The sequence below is a fragment of the Schistocerca gregaria genome, chromosome 5, assembly GCF_023897955.1.
Source record: "Schistocerca gregaria isolate iqSchGreg1 chromosome 5, iqSchGreg1.2, whole genome shotgun sequence".
Classification (NCBI taxonomy): domain Eukaryota; kingdom Metazoa; phylum Arthropoda; class Insecta; order Orthoptera; family Acrididae; genus Schistocerca; species Schistocerca gregaria.
Window position 1 is genome coordinate 364,938,123 of NC_064924.1, and position 24,275 is coordinate 364,962,397.

At 39.6% G+C, this 24,275-nt stretch overlaps 1 long non-coding RNA gene across 4 annotated transcripts in view; it reads right to left on the reverse strand.

Annotated features, from left to right (window-relative positions):
• LOC126272318 (uncharacterized) overlaps positions 1–19,580 on the reverse strand; it is a 115,616-nt gene extending 96,036 nt beyond the window's left edge. Inside the window, exons 1-4 of one of the 4 annotated variants that reach the window (XR_007549206.1) lie at positions 19,483–19,580; positions 6,838–6,976; positions 6,126–6,240; positions 4,314–4,466 (exon numbers count right to left, since the gene is read on the reverse strand). This is a non-coding gene — a long non-coding RNA (uncharacterized LOC126272318). Of the gene's footprint in view, positions 1–4,313; positions 4,467–6,125; positions 6,241–6,745; positions 6,977–14,044; positions 14,140–19,482 lie in introns of all 4 variants that reach the window. The other 3 variants (XR_007549208.1, XR_007549207.1, XR_007549205.1) reach the window with 3 other exon arrangements.
• Between the last annotated feature and the right edge of the window lie 4,695 nt (positions 19,581–24,275).

The window sequence follows — 24,275 nt, forward strand, 5'->3', positions numbered from 1 at the left end:
TAAATAATAATTATATACAAGATTTCTTCGAACCAGGGTAACCGAAAAAGTCGTTGGTTTCCTCTTCTCATTTCTTCACAGTCAGAGTCCTTCGACAGACGCTGTACATCTTAACCTGCGCAGTGTCAAGCTTTTGATTTGGTCTCTAAGTCTTACATCAAAGTATTATTAGTACACATCTTACACCAATCTGGTAGTGGCTTGTCTTTTCTTAGCAATTTCGAAGCTACTATACGTATGACAAAATACAGTTAAGCTATTCAAATACTTAAGGGAACTCAGTTCTAACATACTGCAAAACGAAATTCAACAGCAAAAATTTAACCTCACACAACTACGTCATGTCAAAAATGAACCAAAACTTACTGCATAACAACAAGTTTGGGATGAGAAGTGTGACCTCCAATTGAATCTAACTACAATGAAAGTCCTTACCTATAGTCAAATTTTTCTATATGGAACTTAGGTTTAAATGTAAAGCGGGTTTATTTGATTTCAGAAGAGAACTTTATCTGATAGAAAGAAAATAGTGACGGATTTGAAATCAGCATAAATCGAATTTCAGGAACAGCGAAAATTATGCAAATATTAAATATCATGTTGCATAGTGTAACAGCCAAATTTAGTATGATTAACTTTCCATCATTTGCAAAAAACGGTTAACGCGATATATAAAATTGAATTTTTTAATTTTTAATTATTGTTTTGTTATATTTATTTTCATTACTAGCGTTATATTATTCAGAGAATAAATGTCACTCTCAAATTATCTTACCTTGCAGGTAAGACACATTCTGTCCTGTCATGATAGATTATCCTAACAACTGTGGACAAAAATGGCTTACACATTTGTTTCTATGTTTTACTTTAATCTAATTCGGGATAACTGTCACCTACAAGATTCATTTGTTTTACTACAGACTATTCTTTAGCGTTCGGAGTTAAAATTGGTGGCAGCAGTGATCTGGAGATACCATTGCCCAAGGTCCTCCCGAGAGAGTGTAGTACGCGCCGTAGCGAACCTAGGGCAGGGTCAGTCCCAAAGAGAGCTAGACGTACCCAAGGAGAGGGCCAATGAAATCTCCAGCCCAACTGTAGCGCAGGATTCTGCCAGTTCCTGCCTGTTCTTTGCCTCTAGCCAAGCTGCGACACTACGGGGATGAAATAAAATGTTTCTGTTGGGCTGTAAATTACAGTTTGTTGGATTCTTTTCCCGCGCAGGTTTGTAACTGTAATGATGCAATAAAATTTCTTCTGATGCTGTTAACCAGAAAGACAATTCAATCACCATGTGCCACTGTGATACCATGATGCCTGTTCATTCTTTGGGTTAAGTTACAACCAAAGTTTTGAGTCGATTAAGTATTGACAAAGGTAATTCCAGTGACAGCGATGGGAGAAGCTCTGTTCTCTAAACTGGCACTTTGGTAAATTGATTATCATGGTATACTGATAACAGTTACATGAATGTAAACAGAAGAAATTTCGAAAAATGGAATGCCATGAGGTCTATAACCTAAGAAACGTATGAAAACATATTTACTGCAACAGTTTCTCAATTCCATCGACTTACATGTCCGTCGAACAACATCAGTGACATTGAGATAAATGTATGAAAGATCAGAAACGCTGTACACCTTTGTCTTCAGCACATCATCTTTGTAGCTATGTTTATATAATATAATTGGCTGTCTTGTTGTTATAGTTATTATGTAAATAAATATTCAGTTTACTGATGATTTGTACTTCTTTATTTTCTGAACTCGGCGGTGACATTTTTTGGTGCCGAAAAACGGGAACTTGAAACTCGCGGGCTGTTATTGGACGATACACTCCCCCCCCCCCCCTTCTTGTTGCTGACGGAGCTGCTACAACATTGAAAATGTATGATGCAACTGCACTTACGGTTGAGGGGGAAATAATCACGATCCACTGAACCTGCTGTTGCCATTACTTAAGCTTTAGAAAGTGCATTATCCAGCCGAGAAAGATCATATCGTTGTACGTGTTTAATGTAAAATTTGTCGTCAATTTTCGCACACGGTAGCCTCTGGCATCTCTCGACATAGCAATTTGTTTCACGTAGTCAATCTTTACTAAGGTCAAACAGTTGAAACGCTTTGACAGCTCGCGTAGCGTATTGTTTGGAAGCTAAGAACAAGTATACATCTTTAAGGAATTCAAGGTTTTAGAAGATTACTATCTCGTCCCAGAAGTCGCGTCACGCGTCTAGTATCCTTGGTTGAGGAGTTGTCAGATGACAAACTAGTACATTACATTAAATACCGCAGGGAACGCTAGGAAGAAAAGCTATCACTTCTCTCAGAGCTTGACGAAGCTGTTCACAATCACCTCTCGGACGAGGAGTGCAACACCGACTTCGTTGTTTCCGACGAATATCTCATCAAGACGAAACACATTCAATTTTAAAAAATCCTGAATCGTCTGTGGTTCATATAGCTGCGTCCGTTAATCTGCCGTCTCCTAAACTCGAACCACTATCTTGAGAAATTAAGACATGGCCCATATTTGGCGAACAATTTGAAAGCTGTGTCGATAGAATACTTCCGTGGCTACTGGTAATAAACATATATTCCTAAGAGAAAATCTCGTGAGTTAGCCCAAACAGGTGGCCAATGGCATACCAGTGACTGATTCTGCTTACGGAGACACAAAGCGAATTCTTCAGGCAAGGTACGGAGACCGCAACCGCAAAGTCAGGCCGAAATATACTACTTAGAACTCCAGATAACTGCGACCCTTTCCAGTTGAATCTTCTGAAATTCATAATGTGACATTCATAGAATGCAATAAATACAGCCAAACTCTGAAATCCTGGGGTGACTATATAAATGCCTATGTCAAAGTTTCCACCCAGAAGCCTTACGCACTTTTTTCGCAGATATTTACCAGCGTTGGATAATCCGCGTGAACAGGAAGAAACTGTCGGAAGGAGATGTACTATGCTTAAAGAAATTTTTAAGGGAAGAAGCCAACTGTGCACTCACTGCTCATAATAAATATCTACGGACACGCCATTCACTAACACATCTGGAAATTAAGGCATATCAACCCCTGCCGCAGCCACTCTCAGCGTTAACTCCAATCAAGGTCATTCAAAACACAAGACCACACGTATCGTGAAGCCTTTCTGCAGTTTTAGCCAACATAGCGTTGTTGGACACAAGACTGTAAGAATTGAAGAAGTTCCGGAGCACCTGCAGATCCTAAGCTGGAGAATTCGCTGTTTTCTTTGTCTCTGTCAAGACCACACTACAGCGACGGTTCGAAGAAAGGAATGACCGCCTACTCTTATTGCAAAGAGCCGTTTCTCACCAATTTGCGAAGAGTCAAACCAACCAAAGCCATCCCACAAACAAGATGATACTCTGAAAGTCCCTGTTAATGGATCAGTAGGTAGTGTAGTCACAAGACGCTCAAGTTTCAAGCATTACACGAGATGCGTGTTTGTAATAAGTCTCACAGGAGAAAGCAAACTCCCATGTTTTGTTTTGTTTTGCAGGTCGCCATTATACGTTCATTTGCCGAAACCTGATTGACATTTTAAGCCTGCAGTTTACCGATATTCGGCCTCGTCTCATCCGGCTGTGCCAAAAGATGTCAAGACAAAACAAAATATCAAACGTAAAACATCGGTAACATGTAAGCATCCGAATAAAGCCCTTCCCATATCACATTTCAGTTTGATTAGTATCCGTGAGGTTCAGTTACATGAAAGGATAACTGATTATATGTACAGATTACATCCAGTAGTAAAGCTGAAATATGCAAATAGTGCAGCAGACAAAATATGTCATAACGTATGACGTAGAATCTCCAAAAGTAATAAAGTGAAAACTTTATGTGCACATATAACTTACCACATGCATTGGTAACCTAAGAACAAGACGTTGAATCCAGATGCAAATAAAGTCAGATTAAATTAAATTTCCGATTATTATGCATCAAACATTAAGATCCTCCTGGCAACAAGGGAGCAGAATCGCCTTGTCTCACTGAGGTGCGACTCTGGTAATACTTAACATCTAAAGAGCTTGTAGCTGAAGACATGTTGATCTAAGAAGAGGAAGGTAACAGATTAAGATTCTCCAGGATTAGCTTAAAATCCATCTAGTGCTTTTGCTGTTTGAAAAACTGTACCAAGCTCTCAAAACTGATGGATTCGAAAATTCAGTTTTGTCCTTATAACCAGTTTACTGCATTTATTAAACTAAGATTCTAATTTTTGTAGGTAATAGGCAGATTCTCTGCTATTGTTCTTCAAATATTTGTTAAAATAATCTGTTACTCACATGTTTGCAGTATATAGTGTAAGTCATTGGATTTTATCAGTAGAATATTATACAACACAATATCAACAGGAAACTTGCAGTGTGTTGAAATATAATGTCAAAATCAAATTGAATGAAGGAGCGATAACCGAAATTGGAAGAAATTTCAAGTTCCTGCAATGAAGAAATTTCTTATTATGTTAAAATTATCATCATAATGTAATTAAAGAAACAAGTCAGGTTTTACATTGAAAAATTTCAAGACAATTTCGCAGAAAATAGCAACCAGTAATGTGTTTGTGGTAAATTATCAATCATGGTGAACAGAACATGCAAGGAACATATCTCAAAAATGTAGGATAAAGGAAACTGCAATAGTAATTTCCAAAACTATATTCGGAGAAACCCTGTAAACAGAAAAGGTTTAGTTCAGTAATGTTTCTCTGCAGTTTCTTGATGTTTCGATTTGCATTACCTGGCAATACATGTGAATTATATACTATGATACTTTGTAAATCACAGTATCCTTCCTATCATAAAGACTGTAGTTTGCCAACACCATGGACTATAAACTTAGTGCTACACATAGTTCAGTAATAGCATCGATCCACTAGAGCACTACTGTGAGCAGTCACCTTACTTGTGCATGGACCTGTAGCACATCGACTGTATTTGATCAGAAAATATGCCAGAGTGGAAGTCAGTTGCAACAGAACATGTGAAGGTGGGTGAGAATGTTAATAAACATCGTCTTGATTTTCTAAGTACTCATCCATTTATTAATTAAATGATTTTTATCTCAGTAGGACCAAGAGGTTGTGACACCTGATATGACAACCCATAACGCAATATGGGGTCCACTGTTCGACAACGCAACAGGGCAGCCTGCTTTGAGTCACAAGGGAGCCGCCTCCTTGACGGTGGGTGCGCCATGAAACCGTTTGTGTACATTGAAGTGGTAAAACTGGAATAATGTGGTTTTTGCGGCCTTAATAGTTGATGATCTGGTTGTAAGAAAATTTATTTAGCGCCACAAAAGATAACTGTAATTAATGCACATATATGTTTACAGTCATCTTGCAGTGGAAACAATAAACAGAAACAAAAGAATAATTACGTCTATGTGAATCTACGTACATTTAGAAAAGTCTTAATATTTTACTATATCACTTACAGCCACAGCCTGACAAGGGATGCTTCCCCTTCCAAACAGCAGTTGTACATACAGTATCTTATCTAGAATTACGGAACTAGTCAGCATGCACAGGGAGTGAACTTTTAACAGGTCACTAGATATATCAGATGCCTCTCAGTTGAATCACTTGTACCACATATGGAAAGCAACATTAATCATTTCGTACTGATAGGTTTATCCATGTTGTAATGTGCACATGTCATTACTTTCGAGAAACTACTCTGAATAATTACATCCTCGCCATAATGTTGGTTATACATAATGCTACCACAGTTTTAGTGGATGGATTTCCCATGGCTGAGGATTGAGGATTATTCTTCCTGCACTTTCTGTCACTATATTGAAGAACACTATGAAAGAATTAGAATTTTGTTTACTGCATGCTGTGTCCACTTCCATGAAGTGAGGAAGAACAGATGCTTGGATTGATGTCCACAATTATATATGGATAATCCTAATATATATTTTCGAAATTTTTTGGTTTCAAAACATAGAGCTGTACAGAAAAACCCATATTTTATAGTAACTCCATCAATGTGCTAAAAATACACACACACACACACACACACACACTAACACACACACCATTCGAAACAGCAGTTTATATAATGAATAATCTAATGCAACACTGTATTTACCCAAAGACTGGCAGTTCATGTGCTTCATTCTCCATTTATACTTTCAGATGAGAAATTTCGTACATGTGATGTCACAGAATCTCTAGTTATATTCTCTTCTATAGACATTCTATTTCTGTTAAAAAGAACACATGCAAAAACAGGATATGATAATACTCTTGAACTAAGTAATTCAGTTAAGGCAATGTCAATTTCTGTCTGTTATTAAATGTATATTACTGCATAATTACGCTCTATAAAAATATTTCATCTTTTGCCATGACAGTGCTGATGCATTTCTATAATTACAAATTCAAATTCGTTAATAAGTCATTACTCATCTGATAATCTGTACTGAAACGTAATACATTTAAATTACGCTGTTCTCATTCCTCGCTGTGTTGGAACAGCGGTATTTGTAAATTATAGTGAATCAACCCACACCAATGAAGCAAATAGATCATAATTTTATTTATGATTTAATTCGCTCAACACATTATCTCATCTGCAACTCATCGTAGAATCAAAACAATGACAGATTTTGCATCTTAGTTAGTCTGTTATATGAATTCATGTACATAAGTATATTAGTATATGGAACAGCTTTCAAAAACCCTTCAGCGCTCACATCTTACTATCACCTTAATGCACTTTGATATCTAGTGTACAGTTATTGAAAATTTATAATTGATATCACAAGAAACAGGCATTCTTAAACATTAATAATACTTACATAAATGCTTCTTAACAATTAATATGATGACAAAAAATGTCTAGGATTTTGCACATTATCCTTCAGAAATTCCATGTTGCTGTAGCATGCTAAGTTCGTTTAGTCTGGATTCGCTGGTGCTTCAGAAATAATTTCGTTCCTGCAAAATGATTATAATTTTAATTACTTTGATGAAAATTGTTAATACTACTGGCTTCTCTATTTTTACGGTTATTGCTATTAGGCGAAATGAAAACAATACCGTAGAGTGAAGTGAATATGAAATGTGCATCCTCGTCTTCGATTGTTACATCTGTATAAATTAATAAACGATTCTCACTTTCAAATTTATCACGCACTGCATAATTTTAGTTTTCTGAGCCTAAAACTGTCACTTCTTCTGGAAGGCTATTTAATTTGTTCCTTTTTGTCGTATTATATGTGAACAGCTTCAATTTACAATAGTGTTTTCTATATGAAATTACTACTCTCTGTTTATTATTGCCTAATAGAAAACATTAGAAGCAAAATGAAAGTGGCACACAACTGCACAACAGATTAAGATTGAAACGTCAACAAAAGAAAAATTGCTTCAGTAATCGAAAGTCGATACCTTATTTAAACGCTGAATCATTTCTATTATAAACCGTCTTTTTTAAGCAAGCAACTAAATAAATTAAAACATGTGATTTATTGATAACAGAAGGTTGGTTAAAAACAAAATGGCAGATTGTATTAGTTATGCATGAGTGTTCATTTTCCTTAATTTTGAGATTTGGACCTGCTTTATGGTAAAGATTGTTTGACTCAGTTTTCCATTTGGCAGATCTGTCTCCAAAATTATGTTATTAGAAATACTATTAATTTCTCTTATACAGTTAGACCTACCTAATATTCTCATATTCGTAATTAAGTTTTAAGTGGCATCAAAGGCACAGATTACACAAACATGTTCATTTATTTCAGAACAACAACGTAACGACAATAAAAGTAGCAGTGGTAGCAATAGAGAGTTACGAGAAATTTTAGTAATAATGAAGTAATAAAGTACAAATGCCATGAGAGAAAACCGCTCCCGTTTTGGCTTTCCTTTTGTAAATGTTGACGAAAATATTTTAGAAGACAGTACATCGACATCATCACGAATATATATCTGTATATAAAATAATGTTCACAATACGTTTCACATTGACAACGGATTATAGTTGCGCTGAAAACACACATGACGTCTGGGACAAACAAATATCAAAATTGTTGGTCTTCCTGGTTGTCTACTACCTACTAAGACAACGTTGTCTTTCTGGCAGTATACAGTTAAGGAATACCCACAGCGTCATGCTGCCGTACTGATGCCCATGGCGTCCAATTACAGCATATAGTTCTAAAAGTGAACTGAAACCAGGGAAAACTCATGTAATGTCTGATTCTGAAACAACAGAACATTCGTACACTGGAAATCAATAACCATGTACCATTATCATATTTGTAAGTTCCAGGTTTCGATCCCGAAACAATGCTAGAAATTTTTTCTGGTAATTAATGCTCCTTTAAGGACCGTAAATGATTTACTGTTGTGATTAATACATAGTCACGCTGTTTTCCAGAGCTTATGATAAATTTCATGTCCACTTTTCCACGCTGGCTAAGCTAGTTCAAAAGTGGGAAGACGGCATCGGCATAGCGCCTTTATTAGGATCGTGTGTAGTACAGCACTTGAGTGTTCAGACAAGTCTTCGGGTTCAGTTCATATTCCAAAATGACGTTTCCAATTTCGTCCCCAGTATTCTGTTCCTTTTTGGTACTAGAGGAGTAATCAAAAGGAAAGTTTGCTCTATAATTAAAGGTTACTAGGCTATTGTGATATCCCGATTGTTAACAGAGCAGATAGTAAATCGAAACTTGGCGCATACCATTTGTGCACTCTTCGTTACACCACTGAAATAAAAAAGTTCATAACAAAAAGCTGTATGGTTTTTTACTAGTTTGTGTTTATAGGACCCTGAGCCGTGGCTGGCTCCCATCATGCCTTGTGTTTTTTTTTTATCATTGGTTGCAATCCAGTGGTGTCGTATTTCTGCTTTGGTTACCGTCAAAACATTGTTGTCTTCTCTCCGTGAGTGACAGCAGCAGCGTGTATCGATACTAGTACTGCTGTACTATCTTTGGTGTGGCGGATATATTTTCTGGCTGTGGTGTGTGTGACAGTTGGTCAGTTGGGGCAGAGCAGCAAAGAAGTCTCCGTGGCGCTTGATCAGGCTGGAGCCGCTGACGGCGTGCACGCGTTATTTGAGTTGTGGGGTGCTCCTTGTGGGGGTTACGTAGTTTGTCGCCCCCCGATCCGGGACAGTAGGGTTGAATGCTCACTTAACCAACTATCAAGCCGCAATTGCTATCACATCTCTTCTTTTGATCTTGGTTGCTGTTTTCTGGGAGATTCTCGCGAGCGACAATGTGTGTGCACTGAAGTCGGCTAGAATTTCAGCCATCTTCCTGTGTCGTGTAACTTAATTTCATTCATTACTTCATTAATGAAGTGTGCCAGCGGTATCTTCTGCTTGTGGCTGTTGACGTTTCGGTGACCTTCCGTGGTCGTTGACATAGTTTTCGGTAGTGTATTTTCCTCGTTGTGTTGATGCTGTCCATCAGGGCATGTGGTTCGATGGCTGAGGTATTATTGTTAGTTTTGGGCGTTTATTCTGACTTGGCTGCATTTGACACCAGTATCCAGAATGTTGTGCTATTCGCATCTTGTCGTTTTGCTGGTCGGGTGGAGCAGAGCTGATCTTGTTGGTTAGTTCGTCGGCTGCCTTTCGGTTGGGTTGCCTTCCGATTAAGAGGTTGGTCTGGCAGCCTGTCTCACCTAAATGTGCGTTAGTGTTACCTTTCCAGGCCGATTCTTGGAACCTTCTGAGCGCCGCTCCTTGTGTTTTACATAGTGATTTCCTTTTTAGTCTTAAGTACTCTGTGTGGCCTTCAGCCTAGTTTTAGCTTCTTAAAATTGCAAGGCTTTCCTTCTTAGGCTTAAGTCGGAAAAAAAGGTTGTTTCTTGTTTGGTATGTGGCCTTCAGCCCAGTTTCAGCCTTTCAAAATTATAATTGAATATTGCTTGTTCCTAAGCCTTAAGCCATAAATACTTTAGAAGTTGGTATATGACCTACAGCCGAGTTTTCAGCCTTTCAAATCAAAAGTTTAAAAATTTTGTCTAGGCCTTAAGCTCTAAGAAATATTTTTCAGTTTGTATGCGGCCTTTAGCCGAATTTTCCAGCTTAAATTAAAAATTTATTTTTTTTTGTCTGGGCTTTAACCAGTGACATTGTTTGGGTTTCGTATGTGGCCTTCAGCAGAGTTTTATGTGTAGCATTTTAGGCTAGAGTCTTTAGCCTATTTCAGTTGAAATTTAGAAGCTCTTCTCTTCAGGCCTTAAGCCGAAAAATTGGTTTCTGCATGTTGTGTGATCTTCAGCAAACTTTTAATCTCTCTTAAATTAAAAAAATCAAAAACCTTGTCTTGCCATTAACTCATAAGATTGTTAATCTTTAATATGAGTTTTACATGAAATTTTTTGAGATAAGGCCTTCAGCCTTTTCAAATAGGAAGCTCTTTATCGTAGGCCTTAAGCCATTAAATTGTTTTGAGGCTATGCAGCCTTCAGCCAAGTTTTCAGCCTACTTACATTAAACATTGAAAATATTTGTCTCGGCCTTAAGCCATAACACTGTTCTTGATTAATGTGAGGCCTTCAGCCGAGTTCTATGGGAATAGTTTAAGCCAAGGTTTTCAGACTATTTATATTGAAGATAAAAAAAAACTTTTGTAAAGGGGTGAAACATCAGGGAGAACTCATGTACCTCTATTCCTTGTTTGAGCCTTGTGCTTTGGATTTTCGATTAATGAAAGGAGGTCTTTCGTTAAAACGTTGAGAGGTTTTGATTCTTGCTTGTATGATTGTTTTAAGAAATAAAGTTTATATGTTGATTGCAACCGACAGTAACTTATTTTGGCCCCCTTTCTACAAATATAACTCCATCCTCTCTGTCCTGGTAGACCAGGGATTTCGCAGCCAGATGGTTTTTTAATTGATACTTGGCATATCTGTACACCCTAATGTTAAGACAACGTACGATACTGAAACTTCCTGGCAGATTAAAACTGTGTGCCCGACCGAGACTCGAACTCGGGACCTTTGCCTTTCGCGGGCAAGTGCTCTACCAACTGAGCTACCGAAGCACGACTCACGTCCGGTACTCACAGCCTTACTTCTGCCAGTATCCGTCTCCTACCTTCCAAACTTTACAGAAGCTCTTCTGCGAAACTTGCAGAACTAGCACTCCTGAAAGAAAGGATACTGCGGAGACATGGCTTAGCCACAGCCTGGGGGACGTTTCCAGAATGAGATTTTCACTCTGCAGCGGAGTGTGCGCTGATATGAAACTTCCTGGCAGATTAAAACTGTGTGCCCGACCGAGACTCGAACTCGGGACCTTTGCCTTTCGCGGGCAAGTGCTCTACCAACTGAGCTACCGAAGCACGACTCACGTCCGGTACTCACAGCCTTACTTCTGCCAGTATCCGTCCCCTACCTTCCAAACTTTACAGAAGCTCTTCTGCGAAACTTGCAGAACTAGCACTCCTGAAAGAAAGGATACTGCGGAGACATGGCTTAGCCACAGCCTGGGGGACGTTTCCAGAATGAGATTTTCACTCTGCAGCGGAGTGTGCGCTGATATGAAACTTCCTGGCAGATTAAAACTGTGTGCCCGACCGAGACTCGAACTCGGGACCTTTGCCTTTCGCGGGCAAGTGCTCTACCAACTGAGCTACCGAAGCACGACTCACGTCCGGTACTCACAGCCTTACTTTTGCCAGTATCCGTCTCCTACCTTCCAAACTTTACAGAAGCTCTTCTGCGAAACTTGCAGAACTAGCACTCCTGAAAGAAAGGATACTGCGGAGACATGGCTTAGCCACAGCCTGGGGGACGTTTCCAGAATGAGATTTTCACTCTGCAGCGGAGTGTGCGCTGATATGAAACTTCCTGGCAGATTAAAACTGTGTGCCCGACCGAGACTCGAACTCGGGACCTTTGCCTTTCGCGGGCAAGTGCTCTACCAACTGAGCTACCGAAGCACGACTCACGTCCGGTACTCACAGCCTTACTTCTGCCAGTATCCGTCTCCTACCTTCCAAACTTTACAGAAGCTCTTCTGCGAAACTTGCAGAACTAGCACTCCTGAAAGAAAGGATACTGCGGAGACATGGCTTAGCCACAGCCTGGGGGACGTTTCCAGAATGAGATTTTCACTCTGCAGCGGAGTGTGCGCTGATATGAAACTTCCTGGCAGATTAAAACTGTGTGCCCGACCGAGACTCGAACTCGGGACCTTTGCCTTTCGCAGGCAAGTGCTCTACCAACTGAGCTACCGAAGCACGACTCACGTCCGGTACTCACAGCCTTACTTCTGCCAGTATCCGTCTCCTACCTTCCAAACTTTACAGAAGCTCTTCTGCGAAACTTGCAGAACTAGCACTCCTGAAAGAAAGGATACTGCGGAGACATGGCTTAGCCACAGCCTGGGGGACGTTTCCAGAATGAGATTTTCACTCTGCAGCGGAGTGTGCGCTGATATGAAACTTCCTGGCAGATTAAAACTGTGTGCCCGACCGAGACTCGAACTCGGGACCTTTGCCTTTCGCGGGCAAGTGCTCTACCATCTGAGCTACCAAAGCACGACTCATGCGCAGTACTCACAGCTTTACTTATCCGTTTCTCGCAGTCAATATTTTGTGAGTCGGGACATCGGTCGACTCTACTGCAGAAAACAAACTAATTAGAATTTCACCGACTGTCGTCCGAAATCTGCACTTTCGGCTACAGTGTGTCCACACAAGTAGTCGCTTACTGATTTGAAAAGATCGGCCATCTTCGTCAGATACCGGCAGGCGGCGGAATTCACCCGTATCGGTGCTGCTGTGACCCCAGCTAAGTCTACGGACGTCACTCTGTGACATCCGTTTCCATTCTTCAATGAAAGCTCATGAGAGTTCTTGGCGAATTTGTGGTGGAGCAGGATTACTACCATGTGTCAAGCCTGTTCCACATTTCCACGATGAGGTTTAGGTTTGGAATCGTCCCCGGCCTTTCCATTGCTTTAATGTCCAAACTTCGCAAGACATCCCTGCTGACACGCTCCAGGTGGTCCCCTGCATAAGAAGGAGTTCGGAGCGTCTATCGAATGCAGAACCGACCACATGGCCTAACAGGACCTCTTAGATAAACTGCCTTGCGGCAAGCTTACCACGGAGAACGACAAGATCTGTATGGCTGTCAACACTGAAGCCTCTCCACATCGTCACAGAACCTGCGAGATCTGCCGATTTCTGGACAACATTTCGGAGTTCTGAGGTACTGCTCACCGGGTCGCCACACACGAGCACAACCATTATCTTTCCCAGAGGGTATGTGGACTCGTCTGTGAATAATACTTTTCGCCAGTGAAGAATTTGCCAGTTGCCACAGCAGAGCTGACAGTGAGCTGCAAGATGTGGCAAGCGAGGTACTCGAACAGGACGTCTGGGTCATACTTTCCTTTCTCGGAAGCTGTCCATTACAGTCTGATCGGACACAGCGATTCCAGTAGCCCTTCTGAGATCGTCTAGTACTGCTCTGGCGATATCCATGAAACTCCCCAACGCAAAGAGGGGTTATATTTGTCGCCGACCTTGTCCAACTCACCTTGTGTACTGACCTGTGTTCCTGTAGCATGTAAAAACCTACGGATGACCGATGGAGGGACATTGGCATCTGCAGCAACGTAAGGAAAGGCCATCCTTTAATCAAATGGGAACGACCCTTGAATTTGCATTGTGTTAAGATGTCGCATTGCATGTACTTGGTTGAATACAACGACTACAAATTGCAACCACCATCTGTGTGCCACACTAGAAAATTCTGGTACATCTGTACTCACTTCCTTCTCGGGGGTCACCTTACACCGTAATGCTTGACACGGCTAACAGATGATTTTAATTGTTGCATATAATGCCAGCAAATATCTCAAGTCATGCAATAAGATCAGAGGTACCGCGTGTACCAAAACAGATTCTTGACGTTGATTTGTATGTTCCCCTGCTTCTTCTGAGCAGTGTTTTCTTTTGATAAATTAGAAAATGCTATTATGTTTTCTTTCATCGAATTGTTTTCGAAGGAAAACCTGCGAAATTCACTTACCTTATTTCGCCGGTGTCAAAATAGCTTCGTACCACAGTAGAACAATCGTTGATGAACATCGTCGTTACTTGCCACACTTTGGAGAGGTACTTCTACTGTTAAAAAATAAAGTGTAAATGAGACTGGAGAGGTGCAACACTTGTTGACCTTATTATAAGTTAAAAACGTGTTAACTAAAATTTAGAAAGTTGCGACTAAAATGTGCACGAATGCAAAGGAGCGAATTTTTTAAGCAGAGTAGTTCATTTTTTCTTGCAATTAATCGTTAGACTTTTGACAGCGTAGATGGTGTCTTCCAGTTATTTCCGTTCTTTCGTTGCCTAATATCCAAATTCTTGCCGAGGGACCTGTACTACATACACTTGACTCTGCTCCTTCTACTTTACTATCCATTTGATATTGAACTACCAGTACCTCAGCATGTAACACTGATAGTTTTACTTTTACAGTCTTCCAGTTATCCACTTCCCAAGTGTATACACATCTGATGCTACTAAAACATAAAGTTACGAAGTCGACATTTCATACTAGGAGACTTCTTTTGCTGATGAAGTCTTTCAGGTATTATGACGAGTGTACGAAATGTGACTAACCAAATGATAGGCATACTTTTCTTGGTCGATACAGTACTACCAATGACAATTCTATCACAATTATTCCCCAAGTTCTACAAACGATTATCATAAAGTATGAAGAGTGATATTATAAATTCAGTCGAATATTGGCATCTCATTTGGTAAAACACATTTAGAAAAAAGATTACTTATCTGGCACAAAGTACACAATTTATCTATTGAACTATCATATCAAGTGGTCAGCATTTCATCGTGAAACATTAATTCCCAATGCCTTAATCATTCACATCGGCGGCACTTCTGCAGTCACGACGCAGCGAGGTTGCCCAGTGGTCAGCACTAGCAGACATTTGTATAAATGGCCTTTTGTCCAACCAGATTTCATTTTTTGTGCTTTCCATAAATTTCTGAAGGTAAAATGTCAGGATGGTTTCATTGAAAAGGATAATGTCCATCATATCCTTCCCATCCCTCCCCTTCCCCCCAAGTCACATGTTCTGCTACTCTATGGAGTTGCAGTCGTCTGTTCTATTTGTATCCTTTCCTTGATCTACTCGTGTAGCTGTAGTATGATGTTAATCACTGAAACGATATTTACTGCACTGAACTGTGTTTCATGCTGTTCTAGTTGTAGCATAAATTAAAGAGCCACCCAGTAGACAGTTTTAATGCATTTACATCGTCTATTAGACTGCGGATTTTAATAAAAGGCTCCGTAATTTTTGATATCGGTACATAATAAATTATTGTTGTGTTTATTAAACAGTGACTGCGTTCTTATTTTCACACTTCCTTAAATTTTTATTGAAGTAAATCTTCAGCCACTCTTATTTTCAGTATGAAGCATGCCATACCCTTGTCAATGTGACATTCTGAAAACACCATTGCGGTTACAACGTAAATGCTCAGAAGGTTTCTCACCAGAGAGAAATATTTATTAATGATCATCAAGGTAACTAGCAGTTTCTGGGGTTACTAGAGAATTATAAACATTTCCCTTTCGATCGTATCATTATGAAGAAATGCCCTTTAATTACTTATAGCTTTTTTCTAGTTCATTGTTGCCATCTATGAAATACATTCTAAGTGAAAAAAGACGCAGGAGCGGGACAGTGATCGTTAGATATCATGTACATGTCCAGGAAGAAACATGACCATAATTTCATAAAAATCTGATGATTTACTCAAGAGAAAGAGCTTCACAAAATGAACAAATCAGTAAAGCGTCGGTCCACCTCGTGCTCACATGGGAGCAGTAATGTGGAATGACACTGACTGGTAGAGGTGTTGGTGCCTGAGGGATATCGTGCCACATACTGTCCAATTGACACGTTAGGTCTGATAATCCCGAGCTTGTTGCCGGCCCTGCCTATTATCTTAGAAACGTTCCCAATGGGGAAGAAACCTAGTGACCTTTCTGGCCAAGGCAGGGTTTGACAAACACTAAGAAAAGCAACAGAAACTCAGACACCGTGTGTGAGTGGGCATTACCTTGCTGAAGTGTAAGTCCAGAATGGCTTACCATTAAGGGCAATAGAACGACGCGTAGAATATCGTCGACGTACGGTTGTGCTGGTAGGCGCCGAGGATAAAAACCCAAGGGGTCCTTGTATGAAAGCAAATGTCACCTCAGACCGTCACTCGTGATTGTGGGGCAGCATGGTGGCGACGGTCAAGTTGGTATCCTACTGCTGTTCGGCCCATCTCCAGAGACGTCTTTGCCCTGTAACCTCACTGACTGCAGTAAAGTTGTCTTCAGTGGTGTGCCCCGCCACCCTTTCGAAATGAGCCCTTTCCATAGCAGGATCCCTTTGGTTGTCTCTCCGATCCCCTTACAACACAGCGGTACGTCCACGACATTCTACGCCCCGTTTTGTTATCTTTTGGCAAGCCATACTGGGCTTCCATTTCAGCAAGATAATGCCCAGCTGCACGTAGCGAGAGATTCATTTTCCTTTGTGCTTGCCATATCTTACTTTGGCCAGGGAGATGGCCGGATCTCTCCCCAAATAAGAATATTTGGAGAATTGTGGGTAGGGATACCCCACCTGCTCGGGATTTCGACGGGCTAAAGCTCCAGTTCGACAGGATTTGGCACGAAATCCCTCACAATGACATCTAACAAGTGTATCAATCAATGTCAGTTCAAATAACTGATTGCATAAGAGCCAGGAGTTGACCAAACCGTACTGAATTATTAAATTTGTGAAGCTCTTCTCTTGAACAAATCATACAATTTTTCTGAAATTGTAATCATTTGTCTGTCTGCACATGTAACATGTACATCACACCTACCGATTTCTGTCCCATTCGGACAATTCCTTCGTGGTGTATCATTATTTCTATCAATTTTTATATTTTAATTTTTAAAATTTTGTTATTCCTAGAATGTTTATATGTATGTATTATGTAAAGTAATATGTAAAATACTGTACGTGTACATTTCCTGTTGAGTGTATGTTATGCCCAGATACATAAATATCTATGAAAAATCGGAGAAACAGACAACTGAATGAAATGTAGAGGGGCAGTATGAAAAATAGGGATGCCGGGAGATTTTCTGGACTTCGAATATATGAAAATGAAGGTTTGAACGACTGAAGGACTAGATGTACAGACGTGAAGTGAAGAAGGTGTGATTGTAAGTGACGAAAATTAATGAGGTCGTGCAAGAGATGTATAAACATCGAAGAGCTAATGTGTGTGTTACAAAAGATAGAAAAAGTAAGAAGTAAGAAGTGACAGTACAGTTTATTAGAATTAGTATGCAAACGAAATGTATTTAACAATATATTCATTAATTTCCACGATACATAGTAAGACGCAGAAAAAATAACACCAAAGGCCGTTTCAGATAAGAGTCTTGGAGACACGAAAGGGATGATTTTTTCATAGAACTGAACAGTAATTTCACTGTCTCATAATTCTCTGGCTGGTTAGAAAGCAACTAAGATACTTAACATTGAGAGGTCTGAAAGGCCTCTTCATATGATTGACGCTGCAGCCCCTGGGGCTGAAATACATTTTCTTGAAACTTCAGGAGGCAACGTTAAAACATTCTGACGACTGTGTGCTGCCAGAGTATACCATTCAATAAAGATGACCTGTCTTTGAAGCTTTTAGATGTAATAATACCAATAAAATGTTTTCTGAACAGCATTTGGAGAACTTTTCACTCACTTTCCTATTTGACAGTCGAAAGTGTACGTTATATTAAAACAGAGAGTTATTTATCCTAATAGAGTGAAAAATGTTTGTCTTACATTTCTAACAGAATTTAGACCAAGATTCACATAAGACAATAAATTGTTTTATTTCATTTTCTCAACAGACGTCTTCTACCACTACTAACATGAACAGCAGGCACTTTTTGCTCTCACTTGTAGTCATTAACTATATTTAATTTAAATCCTGCTTGAAAAACGAATAAATAAGACAAGAATGCAGCTGTATGAATTTTCGAGTTGATACTAAGGCGTAACCAGGCGTACAGACTCAGACCACACTATAGCAGTGATTAAGAGTGGTCTGAAATTTAAGATATTAGTCATGAAGAATCAATAAGCTATACAGAAGTACTAAGGAATGACGCGATACGCTTGACGTTCTTTAAGGCTATAGAAACAGCAATAAGTAGGCAGTACAGTTGCGAAGAAACCTTCGGTAACAGACGAAATACTTCAGTTGATTGATGAAAGTTGGAAGTACAAAAAGTTCCTCGAAAACTCAGAAATACAGAAATACAAGTCGCTGAGGAATGAAATAAATAGGAACTGTAGGGAAGCTAAGACGAAATGGCTGCAGGAAAAAATGTGAAGACATCGAAAAGGAAAAGGGACAGGATGATAGAACATGTGCTACGACATGAGGCAATGACTGCCAGTGTGATAAAGGGAGCTGTAGAGGGCAAAAACTGTAGAGGAACACAGAGACTGGGATATATCCAACAATTAATTTAGGACTTAGGTTGCAAGTGCTACTCTGAGATGAACAGGTTAGCACAGGGAGGAGTTTGTGGCGGGCCGCATCAAACCAGAGTGATGACCATAAAAGATAGAAAGACTGCAGTTAAGAGACCCATTTATATTGAAATTGTTATAAAGGTAGAACTAGAAAAACACTGACAAACTTTTTTAGGTAGTAGCGCGAAACAAGCCAAGAAAACATGCTAGTCAACATGTGCGCCAAATGCGTACCTACGCAAGCACTTCGTTTTCTTTATTTTGTGAGGGGGTGGTAGGAAGCAACAAAAGAAAAATATATCGAGTAAACATTCTCTAAAAGGCAGACCTCAATAGCCAAGAGCACTCGTTCGGCAGATGTGCTTCACAGCAGTGAAGATGAAACAACGCTCATAGCTGTTAAGGTATGCACTTTAGAGCCCACATTTACCAGGTTTTTTTTCTTGTTTTGATCCATACAATCACCTCTGAAGATTTGTGGGCGGTGTTTTGGTACACTCCGTCTACGGACTCCCTGCATGCGGAGACATTGGCTGACAGAATAAGACGCAGTCTCTTTGAAAGGAACAGCCTGGACTTTGAGCGAACATCAAACCGACGTGAAGTCAAAATCAAAATTTCGAAAATTCTGATATCGACCTTTTATTCTACGTTGTATCATCAGTTTTCTCCGTATTCCGAATTACTACTCCGTATTCACCGTCTCTCCCCATACTGACGTAGAAAGCTGGTGAAGAAGTTAATTGAGCATAACCGTAAACCATATTCCCTAGTATGTCGTCTGAAGAAGCAACATGATATAAAAGGCCTTAGCGTTACAACTGGAGAATTTTCAGTTAGTGAGCATCTCAAATGCGAATGCAGAGCCCTGCCTGAAATGCAGCAGTCGCTAATTACTCACTCGTCGCGCACTGTCCTCTCCGGCGCCGTAGAGGCAGCCAAGCCGGTAGGCGCCGGTAGCCGCCAGCTCGTTATCCTCATGCTCACCGTCTGAAAGCACGCGTTTCCCTGCTGGTTACGTAAGAAAGTCACGCCCGTCTATACGCGTGGCGACATCAGGCGGACGATGGTGGACCTAACTCCGGGGCAAATGGTTCACTTCGTTTCAGCACCTGCCGACAGGTGACTCCGTGGTTAACGCAGTGGGTACACCTATACTTACTCTGGTTCTCATGCTATATAATAGAAATTAACTATAGAGCAACAAGAATAATAAATAAAGATGAGGAACATACAATTAATGTTCTACGCATTGGCTGTTTTTGATACACTTTTACTTTAAAATTATTTGTAATAAATATCTACAGAACGCAACTACAACGCATTCAATCCAATACGAGGCTATTTAAAAAGTTATAATAGCGAAAGGTTACCGTAACCGGCCCACATTATGTTTTAATTAAAAAATAGGAAATAGCAAAAAATTTAGATTATAGGGCTGGAACATGTATTTTGTAATGTTTGCGTCATTTGCATTTTACTGTTAAAAAAGTTATTATGTTTTTTTTTCAAAATCGTTGCAAATTGCCAAACTGAAAGACAGTTGCCACAATCGGACCTCCTAAAGTAGTGGAAGTATCACTTAACAAAATTAGAAGAACGCATTAGACCCGAAAAAACGTATTCTACTTTTAAACTACAAGTGTAATACATCTTCCAAAAGGTCAGGAGATTTTTCCATGTTTTCGCTACTGAACCCAAGAGCCTTGTTATTGCGCGTTATTGTCGGCTTTCTTTCTGATACCTAATTTCTGTGCTTTATAAGAAAAAATCTAACCCAATTTTTCCCATTTGCTTGACATCACCTTCGTCGCCCCCCTGTTCACCCCCCCCCCCCCTCCCCAACTTGTATGACCAGTGTAAAAATCTTTAAGATTAAACAATTAAGTGTAAAGAAAGAAGCTTCCATCGCAAGACAACAGTAAACCAGGACTTCTTCAAGATCTAATTCAAACTGTCTTAAAATTGTACCATATTTAGCAACTTCGTGTACTTTGCTACACATTAGACTAAATGCAGTACCTACCCACAGTGCGTACCTACACGCACTGTGCATCTGAAAAGCTTCATAAAATTACTAAAGTGCATAACGGACGGTCATATGCGGATTAAGCTAGCAATTGCTATTTTATCTACACTATGATCAATACAAAATCAGCAATTCCTTACGATCATGAAACAGCTCTTTGAAACCATTATAGATATGATTTTGTAGCATTTAGATCCGGAGTGTAGACAGAACTATTAGACAGATTGGGTTTGAGTCGGTTGATTTACTTCTCCTCTTCTAAAGTGAAACACATCAACATTCCTTCCAAGAGATCCCATATAATAATTTGTAGGAGGGGAGGGGGGATGGGCACTATGGGGGATACGAATTAATTTTAATGTTTTGGAAGACGGTTGGCGACTAGGACTTGTAAGTAGCGACAAAAATGTTCCAGTTACAACCCTCTTAGAAACCTGTGTAATACAGTCTTTTGAGTCATCTGGTTGCGCTATATTTTTTCTTTCCATGGGAGGCAGAGAAGCGGATGGAGCGCGGCCCCCGTTTGCCCCGGTATGGGCTCTCTTGACTTCTTCCAATATTACCTTTTTCTGCATCTATATTTACACTTCACAGACCACTGTGAAGTGCACGTTAGAGGTTATGTCCAATTGGACAAGTTACTTGGGGTTTATCCCGTTGCATATTGCTTATATGGCACGAGTGATATGTAACCAATATCTTTTGCAGACTGATTTCGTTTCCCTAGTATTCTACCAATAAATCGATGTCTGTCACCTGCTTTACCTACAATTCAGCCCATGTCATCGTTCAGTTTCAGTCCCTAGGAAGCGTTAAACCTAGGTATTTGTATGAGTTAGCCCATTCTAACTGTGACCCATTGCTATTGTGGTCAAGAGGTACTACGCTTTGTGAACAGCGTACTTATTTCTTAACTTTTAAAGCAAACTGAAAATCTTTGCACCACTTTGATATGGTATCTAGAACTGAATGACTATTGGTGGTGTATTTTTCCTTAGATTAATTGATTACAAAGAACTAAACTATCTGCGAAAATCATAAGGTTACTGTTAATATGATCCGTTTCATATCAGTTAATATGATCCGCAATGTCATTAGCATACGAGGAGCGTTTTAAAAGTCCGTGCAAAAAAAACTACTTACGTGTTTGAGGTAAACCTTTTTTTTATTTTTCGAAATAGTCTCCTTTTAGACTAATACCTTCCAACGCTGTTCTAATTTGTTGATCCCTTCGGAATAATAGGAATTGTCCAAGTCTGCAAAATAGCTATTAGTTGCTGCAATCACCTCTTCGTTTGAATAAAATATTTGTCCCGCCAGCCATTTCTTCAAGTTGGGGAACAAATAGTAGTCCGATGGAGCCACGTCTGGACAATATGGGGGATGTGAAATTAGTTGGAATCCTGTTTCCATTCATTTTGCGACCACAACTGCTGAGATGTGTACTGGTGAATTGTTGTGACGGAGAAGGACTTTTGTGCGGTCCAATCGCCTGCGTTTTTCTTTCAGCTCGGTTTTCAAACGGTCCAATAACGATAAATAATATGCACCTGCAATAGTTTCACCCTTTTCCAGATAGTAGATGAGGATTATCCTTTACGAATTCCAAAAGACAGTCGCCTTAACCTTTCCGGCCAAAGGAATGGCTTTCGCCTTTTTTGTTGCAGGTTCTCCCTTGGTAACCCATCGTTTAGATTGTTGTTTGGCCTCAGGAGTATAGTAATGTATCCATGTTTCATACAAAGTGACGAAACGAGCTGCGAATTCTTCCTGAACAGCTGCAAACAATCCTTGCAACATTTCATACGATTCCGTTTTTAGTCAAGTGTGAGCAACCGCGGAAACCATCATGCGAATAGCTTTCTCATGTCCAAATGTTTATGCAAAATATTATTTACCCGTTCATCCGAGATGCCCACAGCACTAGAAATCTCACGCAAATTAACTCTTCTTTCATCCATGATCATATCATGGATTTTATCAATGATTTCTGGAGTCGTAACCTCCACAGGGCGTCCAGAACATTCACCATCTTGTCCCCAAATGGCCACTCCGAAAATTTTGAAACCACTTATAAACTGTTCTAATCGAAGGTTCAGAGTCACCGTAATGTTTATCAACCTCCTCTTTACTCTCATGAGGCGTTTTGCCTTTCATAAAGTAATGTTTAATCACCACACGAAATTCATTGTTGCCCATTTTTTTCAATCAGTCGACTTCTTTGATTCACACGAGTGCCTAACACAAATAAATAGACCAATATGGTTGAACCTTGTGTAATTTCTTTGCAAAGCTGCTACTAACTAAAAATGACCTCGATAAGCGCCGGTGATGCCATCTCTCAGACTTTGAACGAACTTTTCAAACGCCCCTCGTACAGCATGAAAATCATGGGTATCAATACATATAACTGAAGCAATTCCGAAATTATTTCTACTTCTCTCCATGACTCTGCATTCAATGCAACAGGCTGCGTCCTCCATAACAAAAAAATCCTTTCTCCAGTCACAAATTTTACTTGATACTCCATACGATCGTACTTGTGTTAAGCGTACAGCTTCAGTATGTCATATGAGAAAAGTGCGAATTGGGTTTCGTGTAATCGATGTCTTCGAAATACATCCTGGTTGGTTCAGTTCTAGACACCTAGTAACCCTTCAGAAAGTTTGATTAAGATTCTACAACAAATCGATGTCAAAAATATTGGACGGTAGTTTTGTGGATCACTTTTGTTACACTTGTTGTAAACAGATGTGACTCGCTCTTTCTTCCAACTATTAGAGCTATATTAATATTCCCATTAATTATTTCTTGAATTGCTTCTTACTACTTGGCTTCATCTGGTATATTGTTGTCACTGAAGTTTCTTCTTCCACAAGGCTGAAGAGAAAGGACTACCCTAAAACAAGTCGTTTCCTCCTAGGGTTTTTCTTTAATCTTATTTCGAAAGAAACCCTTTATTTCGTAGGTAGCACATCGCATCACACTCGTGTGTATTATAACAAGCTATAAGAGTAACAATACAAGTGGTGTGGTAGTCTGATAATGCATAAGCGGTGAAATTAGCTAATTCCTCTATGATGGAGCAACGTGTTTATTTAAAAATAAAAGAAATGTCGATGCAGGAAATTGACTCCTTTTAAGGAATGTACTGTGGCTGTTGACCCATACATAAATAACCAAAATTAAGTGAACCCCTATTATTTAACTGCTTCCTTACGTTTATGAGTTAATATTATTTCCAGTTACAGTTCTTCATGTCGTGATAGCACTTAAAAAAATGCACCTTACTATGGGATACGAGTTAAGACATATGACTTAAAATAAAATTGTGACACTATTACTGCAATTAAAGGGATTTCATAAATGTAGAACACCATAAGAACTACGTTATGAAGAGATAATGCTCTGATTATATTAGACAGAGATGAGTGATTGAACCACAGCACCTGTCAAAGAAGAATAGCTTAGCTTCTTGTAGTTGACAACAGTGTAAGCTCTGATTATGAATAATTTAATGGGATCTACGTCGCATTTGTATGATTTGGGGACCGTTGAAAATGGGTGTCGAACGTGAGTTCCTGATAAATACTTTCTTGGATGTCAAATCACGTTGAACAGCTCATTTAAGCTCGATTCCTCTTCTTTCCTTACATACGTTTTAG